Here is a 15,875-nt window from a genome sequence, read left to right as displayed (position 1 = left end):
CCCCAGATGCCAAACAGTTATCCCTTAACCCTAAACCCCAAACCCTAAATCCTAATCATTTTATAACATTTTAAAAAGTGTTTTGAAACTTTTAGTTTATCAAAAGAATTTACTAAAGTATTATAAAACCTAAACCCTAAATACTAAACCCCAAAATATAAACCCTAAATCATAATCCCTAAACGCTAAACCTTAAATGAAAACCCTAAACCTTAAACCCTAAACACCAAACCTAAACCCTAAACCCTAAACCCTAAGAATTCTATAACATTTAAATTTCTTTTTTTCATTTTCATTTAAGTGTTTATTAAAATAATTTACTAGTGTTTTATAAACCCTAAACTCTAAACACCAAACCCTAAACATTGAACTCTAAACCTGAAACCCTAAACCCTAAACCCTCTACTCTAAATCCTAGACCCTAAACCCTAAACTCTAAGCATTTTATAACATTTGAAATCATTTTGTAAATTTGATTTAAGTGTTTGTTAAAATAATTTACTAAGGTGTTCTAAATCCTAAACCCTAAACTGTAAACCCTAAACCCTAGAACCTAAGTCCTCTACCCTAAGAAATTTATAATATTTTAAAAAGCATTTCGTAACTTTTTTAAGTGTTTATTAAAAGCATTTAATAAACTATTATAAACCCTGAACCTAAACCCTAAAATCTAAATCCTAAGTATTTAATAACATTTTAAAAGGCGATTTGTTACTTTTTCTAAGTGTTTATTAAAATAATTTACCGAAGTGTTCTAAAACCTAAACCATGAACCCTAAGAATTTTAGAACATTTTAAAGCCTAAACCCTAAACCCACAACAATTTATCACATTTTAACAAGCATTTTGTAACTTTTTTAAAGTTCTTACTATAATCAATTACTAAACTATTACAAATCAAAAACGATAAAACCTAACCCTAAACCCTAAGCATTTTATAACATTTTGAAGAACATCTTGTAAGCTTTTTTTAAGTGTTTGTTAAAAGCATTCACTAAAGTGTTATAAAACCTAAGCATTTTATAACATTTTAACAATATTTTTTAAGTTTTGTTTAAGTGTTTGTTAAAATCATTTACCAAACTTTTATAAAACCAAACTCCTAAGCCCTCAACTCTAAACCGTAAACCCGAAACCTAAAACCCTAAACTCTAAACCCTAAGCATTTTATAACCTTTTAAAAAACATTCTCTAACTTTTATTTTAGTGTTCATTAAAATAATTTAATAAAGTGTTATAAACCCTAAACCCTAACCCTAAACATTAAACCCTAAACCCCAAACCCTAAACCTTACACCCTAAATCGTAATCCGTGAGCATTTTATAACATTTTAAAAAGCATTTTGTAAATTTTTCTTAAGAGTTTATTAAAAGCACTTACTAAAGTGTTATAAAACCTAAACCCTAAACCCTCAACCCTAAACCCCAAACCCTAACACTAGTATTTTTAAAAACATTTTAAAAAGCGTTATAAACACTAAACCATAAGCCCAAACCCTAAACCTTAAACTCCACACCCCAAACCCTAAACCCTAAGAATTTTATAAAAATTTAAACCCACAAGCGTTTCGTAACTTTTATTTAAGTATTTATTAAATGAATTTACTAAACTTTTATAAACCCTAAACCCTAAGCATTTTATTACATTTTAACATGCATTTTGTAGCTTTTTAAAACCCTAAACCCTAAATGCTAAACCCTAAGCATTGTATAACATTTTAATAAGCCTTTTGTAACTTTGTTTAAGGGTTGATTAAAACAATTTACTAAAGTGTTATAAACCCTAAAACCTAAGAATTATATAATATTTTAACAAGCATTTGGTAATTTTTATTAAAGTTTTTATTCAAATCATTTACTAAATTGTCCCTAAACCTTAAACACTAAACATTTTATAACATTTAAACGAGTTTTTTGTAACTTTTTGTTGAAGTGTTTATTAAAAGCATTTACTAAATTGTTATAAACTCTAAACCATAATCCTTAAACCCTAATCATTTTATAGAATTTTAAACCCTAAACCCTACACCCAAAACCCTAAACCCTATACCCTATACACTAAACCCTAAAGCCTAAGAATTTCATAACATTTTAAAAAGAGTTCTGTAACTTTTTTTGAGTGTTTATTAAAGGGATTTATTGAAGTGTTATAAATCCTAAACCATAAACACAAGCATTTTATAACATTTTAAAAAGCATTCTGCTACTTTTTTAAAGTATTTATTAAAAAATTTATAGTGTTATAAATCCTAAACCCTACACTCTAAACCCTACGTATTTTATACCATTTTAATGCATTAAACTAAACCCTAAGCATTTTATAACATTTTAACAAGTGTTTTGTAATTTTTTTAATGTTCCTTTTAAAAGAATTTACTAAAGTGGTATAAATCCCAAACCCTAAACCCTAATCCCTAACGCTAAACACAAAGCATTTTATAATATTTTAAAAAAGGTTATGCAAGTTTTTTTAAGTGTTTATCTAAGCCATTTACTAAGGTGTTTTAACCCTAAAACATAAGTATTTATAACATTCTAACAAGCGTTTTGTAACTTTTATTTAAGTGTTTATTAAAATCATTTACTAAAGTGTTATAAACCTCTAAATACTAAAACCTAAATGCTAATCCTAAACCTCAAACCCCTAACCCTAAAACCCTAAACATTAAGCATTTTATAACCTTTTAAAAAGTGTTTTGTAACTTTATGTAAGTGTTTATTAAAAGAATTTAATAAAGTGTTATGAACCCTAAACCCTAAAACCTAAACCCTAAATACTAAAACCTAAACCCTAAACCTTATGTATTTTATAACATTTTAAAGAGATTTTTGTAACTTTTGTCTATGTGTTTATTAAAAACATTTACTAAACTGTTATAAACCCTAAACTGTAAAACCATAACCCCTAAGTTACTTCAACCATACACCCTAAACTGTATTTCTTCAAGGTACTATAAGTAACTTAATAGAGCTAGTTTCATTTCTCTATTTTTTTCATTTTTATGTATTCAATAATATAGAACATATTTTCATTTAGGCTTCAATATTTTTTTACATATCTTTATTTACATTTCAATAATAATAAATTTACTCTTAATTTTGACATGTATTTTTTAATTTGAAAATTACAAGTTTTTAATATCAAATTATATCTTTACTATTTCAAATGTGATTGCTAACTCAAAGTTAAGATGAAGTCAAAATTAATTATATCAATAAACATGTTTCTTTTAAAATAGAATGAAGATTCTAAAACTTTAATTTAATTATTAATTATTATTAGATCTATGTTAGGACCATTAAATCTTTCATGATTTTTTTAGTGGTATACACAAATCAAGGACTGAGATTTATGTGCAAGGTAGTTACGGTTTTTTTTTTCATTTTAGTGAAATTGATTAATTAATTAAATATGATACGAGCAAGTTTCATATTATATGAGTTATGTATGTGATATTGAGAAGTCTTTGCTCTAGCCCACAGTGTTGTTGCATACCCTATCTATAGATTAAGAAACTCCTTCATCAATAAACATCTTCTTCCATGCTTTCTGAAATAAGTATATGTTTAACTTATAGTAATAATAATAATAATAATAAAAATAGTTAATTTCATAATTTTTTAAATTTTACCAACGTAAGATGTATTAACAGTCACTAGCCATTAATTTATATAATTGTGCTAGTACATAAATCTCTATTAAAAATGTGTTAGTTTTCTTAATATTGATAATTTAAATACATTTTAAATATTTTATAGCTACATTTATACAAAGGTTTTAAATATTTGAAATTACATTTCATAGTTAATTACTCCAGCGTTTACCACTTTTTGTTAATGATATGGAAAGTGAGATAATCTATCTTATTTTGGTTATTGAATTTGCGTGTTTAACTATTTTTAGTATAGAGCCTTCTCAAAATACCCTGCACACTTTGCTCTGTATGGTTATTTATTATAGAGTCTTCTCAAAATAACATGGGCACTTTACTTTGTATGGTTTAAAGTGCAGAAATAATTTTGATTGTCTTTTGGTTGGTGCGTCACCTTTATTTTTGTTGTTGTTGTTGTAATTTTAGATATATTGATAGTTTAGAGAATGTATTCCTTCGAAGAAACTATTCTCCAACCTTCCATCCTTGTATTTTCCAAACAACTATAATTTACTCTAGAGCACTATATGATTTAAAAGATTATTCCTTTTCACTATACCAACATATACCTAGACTTCCTCTTTATGACTTTTCTCTTTATAACTTAGTTATTGCCCAATGTGGAATATAAGGTCATCATCCAGTGAGTATGGAGGACTTGTTACAACTAACAAGACTTATATTATGCATTTATATGGATAACAATGTAGGGATGCTACAAAATCGTGGATTTTGTATTTTCCCTTTTTTAAATTTAGTACAATAAAGAAAAATAGACACATACCTTGAAAACTTGGAAAATCCTTATTATAGATAAAAAGAAAGTCATTAATTATCAGGATCAAAACCATATTCTTCAGAAGATATAATTGGTGATAATATGTATATCTTTAGATTGAGATTTATTTTTATTATTGGAAAATTTATGCTCCCTGTGTCTTTCCTTAGTTTGAATTTAAGTTTTGAGTTTCCTATATTCACGGACAAGCTCACTAATACACTTTTCATGACATGGGACAATAGCAAGTTTTGTTGGTACCAATACATGTTCTTACTTTAGCCTCATTTGAACAGACTTATCAACTAACTTATTCAATTGTACAGTAAAGGCCCTAGATTTTGATTTCATTTTGGGATCTGGCACAACTGAAGTACCATCTAATTCATCAATATAAATAGAATAATATTCTAAATAACTAAAAAATAAACTTTCTCGGAACAACATATATGAAACTTATCCAACATTATACATAACAAGGTACTAGCCAGCTTTTGTGCCACTTTTCAACACAATGCTTTGGTTGTTGCATTTTGACAAGTAGATACATGGAGGAGTGCGCAACCTTGTAAAGATGGGGCAACCATCACAATATAAGATATCTACACCAATAATAGCTATCTGATACAAGAAATAGAGATTAAATGATCCCTCCAACCTATCTCCACCAATAATAGCTATCTCACACAAGTAATAGAGATTAAATGATCCCTCCAACTTTTCGAATCACCTATATCAAAACATTTGCATCTGCTTTAACCGTTCAGCCCTTAGTGGGTCTGACTCTGTACACAACTTGATAATCAAAATATGGATTATGAGATCATGTGACCAAAACAAACCAAAGAAATATAAAGATTCCTAGACCACATTCCTTGAAAATAAAGAATAAAAAAATAGCATATTAGCTTCCAACAGTTATAGTAACCTAAAAGACTTTGATGAATCAAATTTATTAGTATAAATCAAACCTTTACATGAGTGCTAGGAAAAACAGATGTTCGAGGCGTTTCTTGTACTTCACTTGACAATTTCCTTTTTGGCTTTCTCGGGATGAATGCAGCTTGATGAGGTGTTACAGTAATAAAAGTTATTCAATAGCCACAGTACCAGCATCTGTGAATACCTTCACTTGGATAGAGAAAATCAATGGCCCTTTGTGTCTTCTTTCAAAGGATTTCTCTCTGCAAGAACAATAGAAGAATGTTGTTACAAATATTAAAATCACTCACAAAATATGTAGACCAATAGAGAATGATCATAAAATACGCAAAGCATATATACATACCAAAAGCCCTAGCCCTAGCCTGTTTTTTTTTCATGCATAGTTGAGTGGCCAATAATCTTGATGAAAAAAATTTGGGGCGAAATTCACCCATGGACAAAATTAAGGGCTTTAAAATTTTGTTTGGGAAATCTTTTTTTATCACAGTTAATTACTAATAACTACTACAAATTTATTTTATAAAAAAATTAGCTACGGATATTTTCATGAGCTTATTTCGAGGGAGACTAGAAAAAAATAAATAAGCCTACAACTTTCCATTCACCTCAATTTCCAAAAATGTATATTTTGGTAGATATTTTTCGCTCCTCATTTGGATTAAAATGAGATTATTGCTTTCGTTGGCCACTATATCGTGTTATTTGAATTAATTTTGGGATATGAGATCTCATTTAATGATTGAATAGTATACTTTCCATTTTCTCATTTTTCATATTTTAATGGTAGTAATAATAGTCATATGTAGTATAGGAGATTTGTTTGCAAACTATCATATTATTTGAAGTTAAAATTCAAGGTTCACCATACAATCTTATAGGTAACTCTTCTCATTATGTTTCATAATTTTTTTACATTCCATTTTCTCGAGAATCCTTTCCCTCTTGATTTTTTTGCTTCATTTTTGGGAAGTGCAATAAATTTTGGTTCAAAAGTGATCAATTTTGGTTTCGGATTTGAGGTTATATTTCACTATTAAAAGTCCAAATTTTGGTCACAAGATTTTAAACTACAGTTTCATCATTATATATATTACCATATTCCATTATTCTAATTTTTGTACCTAACTCTTGGAGTAGAATAAACTTTAATTTTTAATTTGCGACAGACATATTGGTGATGTTGTATTTATGTTAATTGCAGGAACTTTGAATGTTTTTCTCTTTTTGTTTAGGTATAAATTTTTCAATAGCTTTCTCATCCATATTATTAGTTGTAATTCATTTCTATTCTAGATTAATGGATTGAAATTTTTGGGGGAAATTATTTCCCATGGCTAAAATTTGAGGGTTCAAAAATTTGATTCGATGAATTTTTATATCGAAACAGTAATTAACAATGTTTATCCCAAATATTAAATTAAAATTTTTATGTGTTATATCATTAGTCACTATGAACTAAAGGGGAAATCCATAGAATCAAGGCTTTCCCATTCTATATAATGACCAAACATCCAATAGGCCTTCATTTTTAGAGTGAGTCAAGGTTTTATGGCAATGATTTCTCACATACTTTTAATACTGGGGACCATTTTTTAGTCTCCAATAGCATTTCAATTTCTCTAGTGTATTTTCTTATGTGTTTTATCAGTTTTTGTGAGAACAATTTCAATGAATAATTCAAGGCTTTATGGGATTTTATGGATTGGAGGTAACTTATATACATTATATACCCATGCCTCTTATATTAATTCGTCCATTTATAATTGCCTATACCATTGATGTATCAATTATCATGCCAGTGCACCTAATTGAAGAGGAGATAATCGAGGAGGAGAAGATTGTGTTGCTAGTAGAATTCTAGAGGATCCTTCAATGTCTTTAGGAATAATTTTTTTATTTTTTTCATTTCTAGATAATATTTTTTTATCTAATAGAAATAAGTGAGAGGATGGTTTTTAAATGATATGTTAGTCCTCTTTTTCATGGCCTTCTAAGATATTTTTCTGCATTATCTACTATTGACCATGTGTTTCAATGATCAAAATTTCAACGAGAAACAACAAATTTCTTAGACCAACACCCATGATTCTTTTTGCGATATTAAAATAACATTGATCAAAAGGATCATTCTATTCTTCTTTTCTGTGTTGTGTTATGTGTTATAAATATTCAAAAGCCTTCTATAAAAGGTCATGAAGATGCTCTCATTTGTCGTGAAGAATAAAATTTAAGACGCAATTTTGACAAGCTTAAATTGACCCCACTTTTCCCAAAACAAGGGGACTTTTTATAAGAGCTAAAATTAGGTTTTGTTTTTTCAAGGTTAAGGATAATGCTAAGAGGTTCCTTAATATGAACATCTGTAGAGTAATCCTAAATATGGGCATGTTTGGTATAAATTGAAGATAGTGTAACTTAAAATAAAAGAGATTATCCATGTGAATTTATGTCATGATTGGAAATATTCTTTTATACCTCAAAAGAAATTTTAGGAAGAATTACTTTGATTTAGTGTGAGAGATATTCATAAACCTCGAACGTATCCATTAGGAAGCATTGTCAAGCTTTTCTTATATTGCATTGTTATAGTTTTCCAAAACATATCGTGATGGAGAAAAATAACCATTATATGTTTAACCCACACATTTTCCTAAATGCGATAATGATCAAATTCAAAATTTCCTTAATTTTGTTAAACTTGCCTATGCCAATAAATGTAATCTTAGAGATAATTAATATTTTTAGTATTTATATACAACTGTGCTATTAAATTTCAAAAAGGATTATGATTTGTTATTAAAAAAATACAGGGAAGTGAGAAAGGACCATCATTATCTTTGATGTCTTTCTTCAAGAAGAATCTATATTGAATTCTATATATTGAACCATTTCCAAATTTTCATTGCTCTAGATTTCTTCAATACCATTATTCTTCATTAGTTACAGATTTTCATACCTGGATATCACATCATATGTTTTAATAGAATGGCTCAAGCTTATATGTTCCTATGAAAACTTATGTTTTGTTAGATCGTGAATAATACGTGAATCTATTTCACTCTATTTTACATTATTTATGAGTTACAAAATATTGGACATAGATATTTGATTTAGCTCAGTAAACAAATACACACTTCATTTAAGTTAAGAGTTGAAATATCTTTGTGACTTGAAAACATTCCTTCTTTGTTCAAATCTTTTTACACATAAGTTCAAGAGTTTATGGTAATTATTCATTTACATTAGTTATTATATATCTCTAATTAAGAAAGGTATGATATCCATTATAGTCAAGATTTAAAAAAGGTCCATTCGCATAAAACAACTTTCAGTATCAATCTTAAAATACATTTCATTAGGTATGCATAAAATGCATACTTATATGTGTCATTTTTCCATTTATTTTAAATATTTGAGCATCTTAACATAGTCTCAACATATTCTTTCTTGATAATGTGATGATGGAGAAGGCCTCAAGAACCTCTAACTCTATTTTATAAATATTTTTGACTTCATAACATTGTATATAACGATTTTCAGATTCATATATTCCACTATTTCATTATTTCCTTTGCAACCATGGCATACTTACACAATTCATTTATCATCTGTTGAATTCCATCGATATATATGGTCTACAAAAGTGAAAGTCCAAGATTTTATAAACATGCATTGAACTAGGTTGCTTGAACCAATTATCTCTTCATTAATTACATCTTCTATTATTTGTATATCATACCATCAATTTTAATAGTGTGGTTTCAACTTTCATGATACTATAAAACCTTATTTTTAAGTTACACTATCTCCAATTTAAGCTCATGCACTCTATTTCATTTACTCATTTTATTTCACATTTTTTATCAGTTGTTAATGTTTAGGCATACATATTTGATATATCTCTTTTAATAGATATGCAATGACTTTCTTCTAAGAAGCACAACATTTGATGAATCTGAATCAATGTTAAATCAATTTAAATGTGCCACATAATAAATTTTATGACTTGTTTCCTTCACTATTCAATATCCCATAATATCCTTTCTAGCTTATGTTTAAAAAAATACTAACTGAATTAGGAAACTTCTAGTAATAGCATGGCTAATTTTGGTAGTAGGCTTCACCATGTACTCATAATAGGTTTATATAGATCTATAACTTCCTCCTCTTTCAATTGTTTCAACATCTAGTTAAAACATGATATAAAGTACTCACTTTTATCTATTGTGCTAAATATTTCTTTCTTTGGAGAAGTTTGGTTTAGGGTTTTTAGGTTCATACATTAATATATTTTATTAGCTCATTATCAAATTTGATGTATCTACATGCTCCCTTAATAAATTTTTTATTATATCAATACACATCATAATCGAGTGGAAAGAAATCACTCTCCATTCCTTACTATTATGATGTTTTATGGATGATTTACGTTTTTTATTACATTAGTTCTCTCTTTCTAATGCCAATGATCAAATCTATGGTTGTTTCATTAATGGTGAACTAAGAACTTTCATTAAAAGATGTACAAAAATAACCCTTAAGTCCCACAATATGGTGTTCATTTTAATATGGGGACCCAAAATGATATACATCAGGAAAAAAATCTAATACAAATAATACTAATAAGAGAATGTGTTTGGGAAAATATCATTATAATATTGTTGGCATGTATTTATTGATACAAATTTATGTTATTATAAGGGTGAAACCTTGGTGATAACATCAATCTAAAAACACAATAATTTTCATGTATTTTCTCATTCGTACCTAAATGGTTATTTCCAATATAGCTTCCAACCCCTTTGGTGACGGTACAAGTTGATATACCATAATAACCTATTTACTTTTCACATACTATTATTTTGCTAAATCTATAAATGCTCCAATAATTTTTGTTTTGTCACATAATGTATTTTAACAACAAGGTATGCTCAATTATATCTATATTTTATTTGTAATAAAATCATTACTTGGACTATCTACTCAATAAGGAAATACCCTCACATCTGAAGAATATTGATGAGAGATGTCTTTGTCGTAAATCAATGGCACCTAGTTTTAGGATTAATCATGGAACCTTCTATTTTGTAATCTTTATGCTCTACAAATACTTGGTGATACTTTGAATATATTCTCAATTACATATGTATCCTTATATTTCATTTTGGTCTTATTCAATTGTAGTAAATATATGGTTTTAATTGGAGTAATATATTAGTTGCAAGCCTATCAAGAAACTTAAACCATACTATTAACATTCTCAGAAAATGGTATTATATAAATAATAATTACTTACCATTGAAATTTATTAGATAAATATTTTTGACACTATAAAAAAATTCACTAAAATGTATTAAAACATCAACTAACCAATACATATATATTCACTAGATTAACTGCTCCTATTAATGTATTATAATACATGTAAAATTATCATTAATATAGTTTTAAGTGCTATAATTAAGATTTAAAAATGCTTAAGGAAATAGAAAGTAGGTTAATGACCCAAGCCCATGAGTCATCTGACACATTGTAGACCACTAACGGGTCATTCCAGCTGGAGTAGTTTTCCTTGAATAACAGTAACAACCAAAAATGAATAGCTTCACTAATAATGATAGACTTTTATAGTGTTGGAAAAAAAATCACTATTGTACAAATTATATATTTATTGATTACTAGTTGTTCTTATATTACATTGGATTAAATTTATAATATTTTTAATGCACATATATTTAAATATTATATTAATTATGTGTTTAAGATAATTATTATTTTTATCAAATGATATACGCTGATTATCAAATGATATGCGATTATCTCGGTTTAAATATGCGGCTTATCCCGCTTCAATATGCGACTTATCTGACCGATTACGCGAATTATCATAAGGACAGGGGATTATCGCCTCCAGATTATCAACGCGGTCGTGGCTCAGGCGGAAATGGTTCGCGAAGCCCCTTGTAGTCCGTAATGGCGATTCCAATCTCTGTGTGTCAGCAGACGTGATACACATTTCGCTCACTATCGCCTTCATCTACTAATTGTTCGCAATCCATTTATTGAACCAGAATTCGATAATGAACTGAAGGCTCTAGGAATGCTGCAATTAGCGTCCATTCTCTTAATTTGAATCTCTGTGCGACTCTCTCCATCAGTTTTAGGGCATACCGTTTTAAACAAAGCCTATCATTGCTGCAATTGGCATCCGTTCTCTCAATTTGAATCTCTGTGAGACTCTCCATCAGTTTACCCACGCCATACTATTTTAAACAAATCCATGAGATACACTTTGTAGAAGAGGTATCTATAATATGTCCCATCTAACTGGTGACACCCGCCTATTATGCGTCACTGTGGCGGATGATTACTTCCAAAGCTATGATCACCCCACTAAATTGGTCTAGCCTCTTCCGAATAAACATATTTTACTTTGGAAACTTCCAAGCATTTTTTTTGTCAACAGAAATTCATGAACGCCATGGAATGTATACAAGAAAGCAAGCTAGGTGATCTGTACGAAAAATGCTGGATAGTATTGAAAATAATTGTATATTAAATCAAATAAACCCAGATAATCCCAGGTAATCAACCAATCAACTAGTCGTGTAATTAATTGTAATTGGATCCCTTAGAATGACTGTTTGACGCTAACACGATTTCCATATAATCTTTTTTGATGTATATAATCTACCCCTACTGTGCCATTTTCAGGCTCTAAAGCTTTTTCTCCGTTATGCACTCACAATCAAAACAACCAAGGTGTCACATTTGCTTCCTATACCTGTCTTTACGAGTCTTGTGAGAGGACTGGAAATAAAAAATTGCGTTTTGCAAGCGATGTTGGACAATGCGAATAAACTGCCGTATTGGCAAGCTGATGTGAATTGTCCAGTTGACATTTCATGTTGGAACAGAAAGCCTTAAATATCAAACATTATGGTAATCAAAATATGGCATCATAAGGCCCGAAAATTAACCTATAGTTTGAAGGTACGTACACAATCAAATTGTTGCTATGATTTCAGTTTTAGATTGCAGGTTTCATTTCATTATGCAACTTGCTATTAGTATTTGCTATTAGTATGCGGTACCTAAGTAAGTCTGCGATGTTACGCAACTTGCACGAATTCCTCTTCCTCCCATTACGAACCATTTTATTAAATAGCCCTTTTTTGAATCCCAATGGTGTGAATATTCTCTTTAAACTTCTCTCAACTCTGTTTTTTTTATTATCGAAATTACAAAGCCTCCAGTAGTCGGTCAAACCTCCGTGCCAACTCACAGCTTTGGACTTACAATTACAATACCATAGGCCATGTAGTATAAAGACCAGTAGGTTTATGATCCCGTTGACACCCACTTAATAAAATAAAATATCTGACGTATACTGCTTTTATTCGAAAACGACCTTAGTTGGTATACACCTAAAAGTAACTCTTTCTAATTAATATAGAGAAAGTTCGTTGGTAGCGCCAAAAATAGTGCATATATAGAAGTGTGAGTAGATGGACCTTGCTAATGAAGTTTAGGGCATTATTTTCCCGAGTTTAAATTTATATTTTGCTGTGTTTATTGAATTTAGTGAATTAATTTTTTATTATATTTATATATATATATATATATTTTGGATTTTGATGGTACATGAATTTAGTATTTTTCGGAAATTTTGGGAATTTTATAATTTAAATTTGTTATTTAAACAGATTTTTATTTAATTTAGAGTACATTCCACTTAATAATATATTCAGAATACTCAAAAAATATAATAAATAGAATATTAAAAAAAAATAATAATAAAATTTAAGATATTATCAATCTTTTTGTAAATGAATTTTTAAACATTGTTTCTATTTGAATATTTATATATTGCAATTTATTCAATTCAAAATAATATCTAATTTATTATTTGAATAATAAATTCTTTCAAATTTGAAATTTTATTGGTGTAAGACATGCTGCTTTCCATCTATTTAAAATTCAATAATTATAGTAAAGCATTTTCTTTCCATTCAAATAAAATTTTATAACTAAATTTTGTATATTTAGTATAGTGAGACTAATAAAATAGTTTTCATGTTATAATTATTTATTCAAAATATCTAATTTATTATTTGGATAATCAATTCCTTCAAATTTGGAATTGTATTTTGTAAGACATGCTACTTTCCTTCTATACAAAATTCAATAACATATTAGCGAAACATTTTCTTTCCACTAGATAAAATTTGAGAACTAAATTTTGTTTCTTTGGAAATTATGAAATTATTGTAGGATTAATCGAATAATTTTAATATTATAATTATTCAATTGATTTGAGTTATAAATTTTTAAAATCTAATTGAATTCAATTAGAAATTTTTTTTTTTTTAGAATATGAACCGAATTGATATCAAAGTTTCATCCAATTCTAAAAAATTTTCAAAATTTACCATTAAAATAAATAAAAATAACTCATTATAATATTCTATGAAAATTCTTAGTGAAGAAGCCCCTATTATAATAATATTAATATTAATATCCATTTTTAAGGTCAGAGCCAAGGCAGACACCAAATTGGTGTATGAGACCCCCTTGTTTGTGGGACAAGGGACCCACCTCCGCGCAGAGATTTGACTGCTAAGTCTCGATTTGACTACTAAGTGTACGGAGGCATACATACTCTACCCCCCTCTGGTTTTGAACCTGTGACCTCTTAGGAGGAAACACATGCTCTTAACCATTATGCCCACTCAAGCTATATATTAGGCCCACTCAAGCTGTATGTGTTTCCACTCGAGACTAGAATATTGTTAATACCGAAAGCCAAAAAATTCGGACCTGCCACTAACAAATTCACATAAATTTGGGGGAAAGTACTAATGTAACAAACTTCTAATTTTATACAGTGATATATCTAATTGACCCATTGGAATTTGGATCAATGGTAACAAACCTTAATTTTATATATATAGAGATATGTGAGTAGGTATTTGTTGGTAATATAAAGAATTACCAACAAATTTGACATTGTAAGGATTGAGTTTTGGTCAAGTGAGTCTTCCCAAGATGACGAGGAGGATTACGATGATTCTGCCATGCATTTTTTTGTTAGGATATGTACAATTTTAATATTCCTGAATTTTGTTAACCTATTTCAATAAGGTAATATATTCATTATTATAACTATTGATATCTTAATTTATTCAATGTATCTTATAGCTTAAATTTTTTTATAGCTTTTTTATTTTTATATATTATATTTTCTTTATTAAAAATATATTTTTATCATAATTGTAAAATTTAATTTAATGCTTTAAAAACTTTTCTAAAATTGAAAAGGGTTTTCCCACTAGATTTTCATGTTGCACATTATTATTTTCCTAAAATTTATTATTTTAATAAACAAGATCATAATGAAATTAATGTATTTTTCTTTCAAAATTTAAGAGAGTTCTTCCACTACATATTTATATTGCATGATATTAATTTGGTGAATTTACCACTTGAATTAGAAATAAAAATGTATTAGAGAATGTGATTTCTACCTAAAGACTTTGATTAATTCATTATAGATCACAAAAGCTTGAATACAGAAACGTATTAAATGTTTTCTTAAACAAGAAATTCTTAATATAGTGAGAATTGTTATAGGATTAAGAATAGAAATAATAAATTATAAATTATTGTAAAAAAGATAGAATCAATTCTATGAGTAGTCATTCATGTTCATAATAACATGATGTTCATAGTCAGATTTTTCTCATAACTTAGGTATCTATCTAAGAAACCAACAATATATCAACATATAAACAAGAACGGAAATGTTCATAATAAGATGACGATGTTGATTATATGAGTTTCATAATAATATGTTTTTTCATAACTTAGGTATCTATCTAAGCAACCAATAATATATCAACATATTGTTATGAAACCAACTCACAAAAAGATAGAAAAGGTAGATGAAAGCCTTAGAAATAAACCTCTTTGAAGGGGCAACCTCCTTTACATTACACACATGAACAATTTTTAGATGATTCAAATGAAGAAACCTCCTTTCTATATATAAGAGTCTATGTGGTCACAATATAACCAAGCCAGCCTAACAATAATAATATAAAGGCACAAAAATAACAACAGGGTGATTCTATGGGGCACAATAATAACAATATGGTAACAATATGGGAAAAATAATAACAATGAGGGATACAACGACAATAGTAATGGGCAGATCACTAATATTATAGGGACCTAACATGCCCCTCTCCTTCAAAAAAGTGTTGTCCTCAACGCTTCAGTAGCTCTGGATGTTTATGTATAAAATTCTCATCCTCCCATGTGGAATATTCAATGGGTAAGTTCTTCCACTTGATGAGATAGTCAGAAATTGAGCTATTTCGTAGATGTCGAGTTCTTGTTTCATTGACTGCTTAAGGTTCCAATATTATTTTTCCTTCTTCATCAAGTTCTGGCAATATTGTCTGAGATGGAAGCTTGTCACCTATAACCTTCTTTAA

This window comes from Pinus tabuliformis, chromosome J, assembly GCF_031772625.1.
Source record: "Pinus tabuliformis cultivar Carrire ecotype Pingquan chromosome J, CPIR1, whole genome shotgun sequence".
Taxonomy (NCBI): Eukaryota; Viridiplantae; Streptophyta; class Pinopsida; order Pinales; family Pinaceae; genus Pinus; species Pinus tabuliformis.
The sequence above is the reverse complement of the archived record's forward strand: the minus strand, read 5'-3'. Positions refer to the sequence as shown.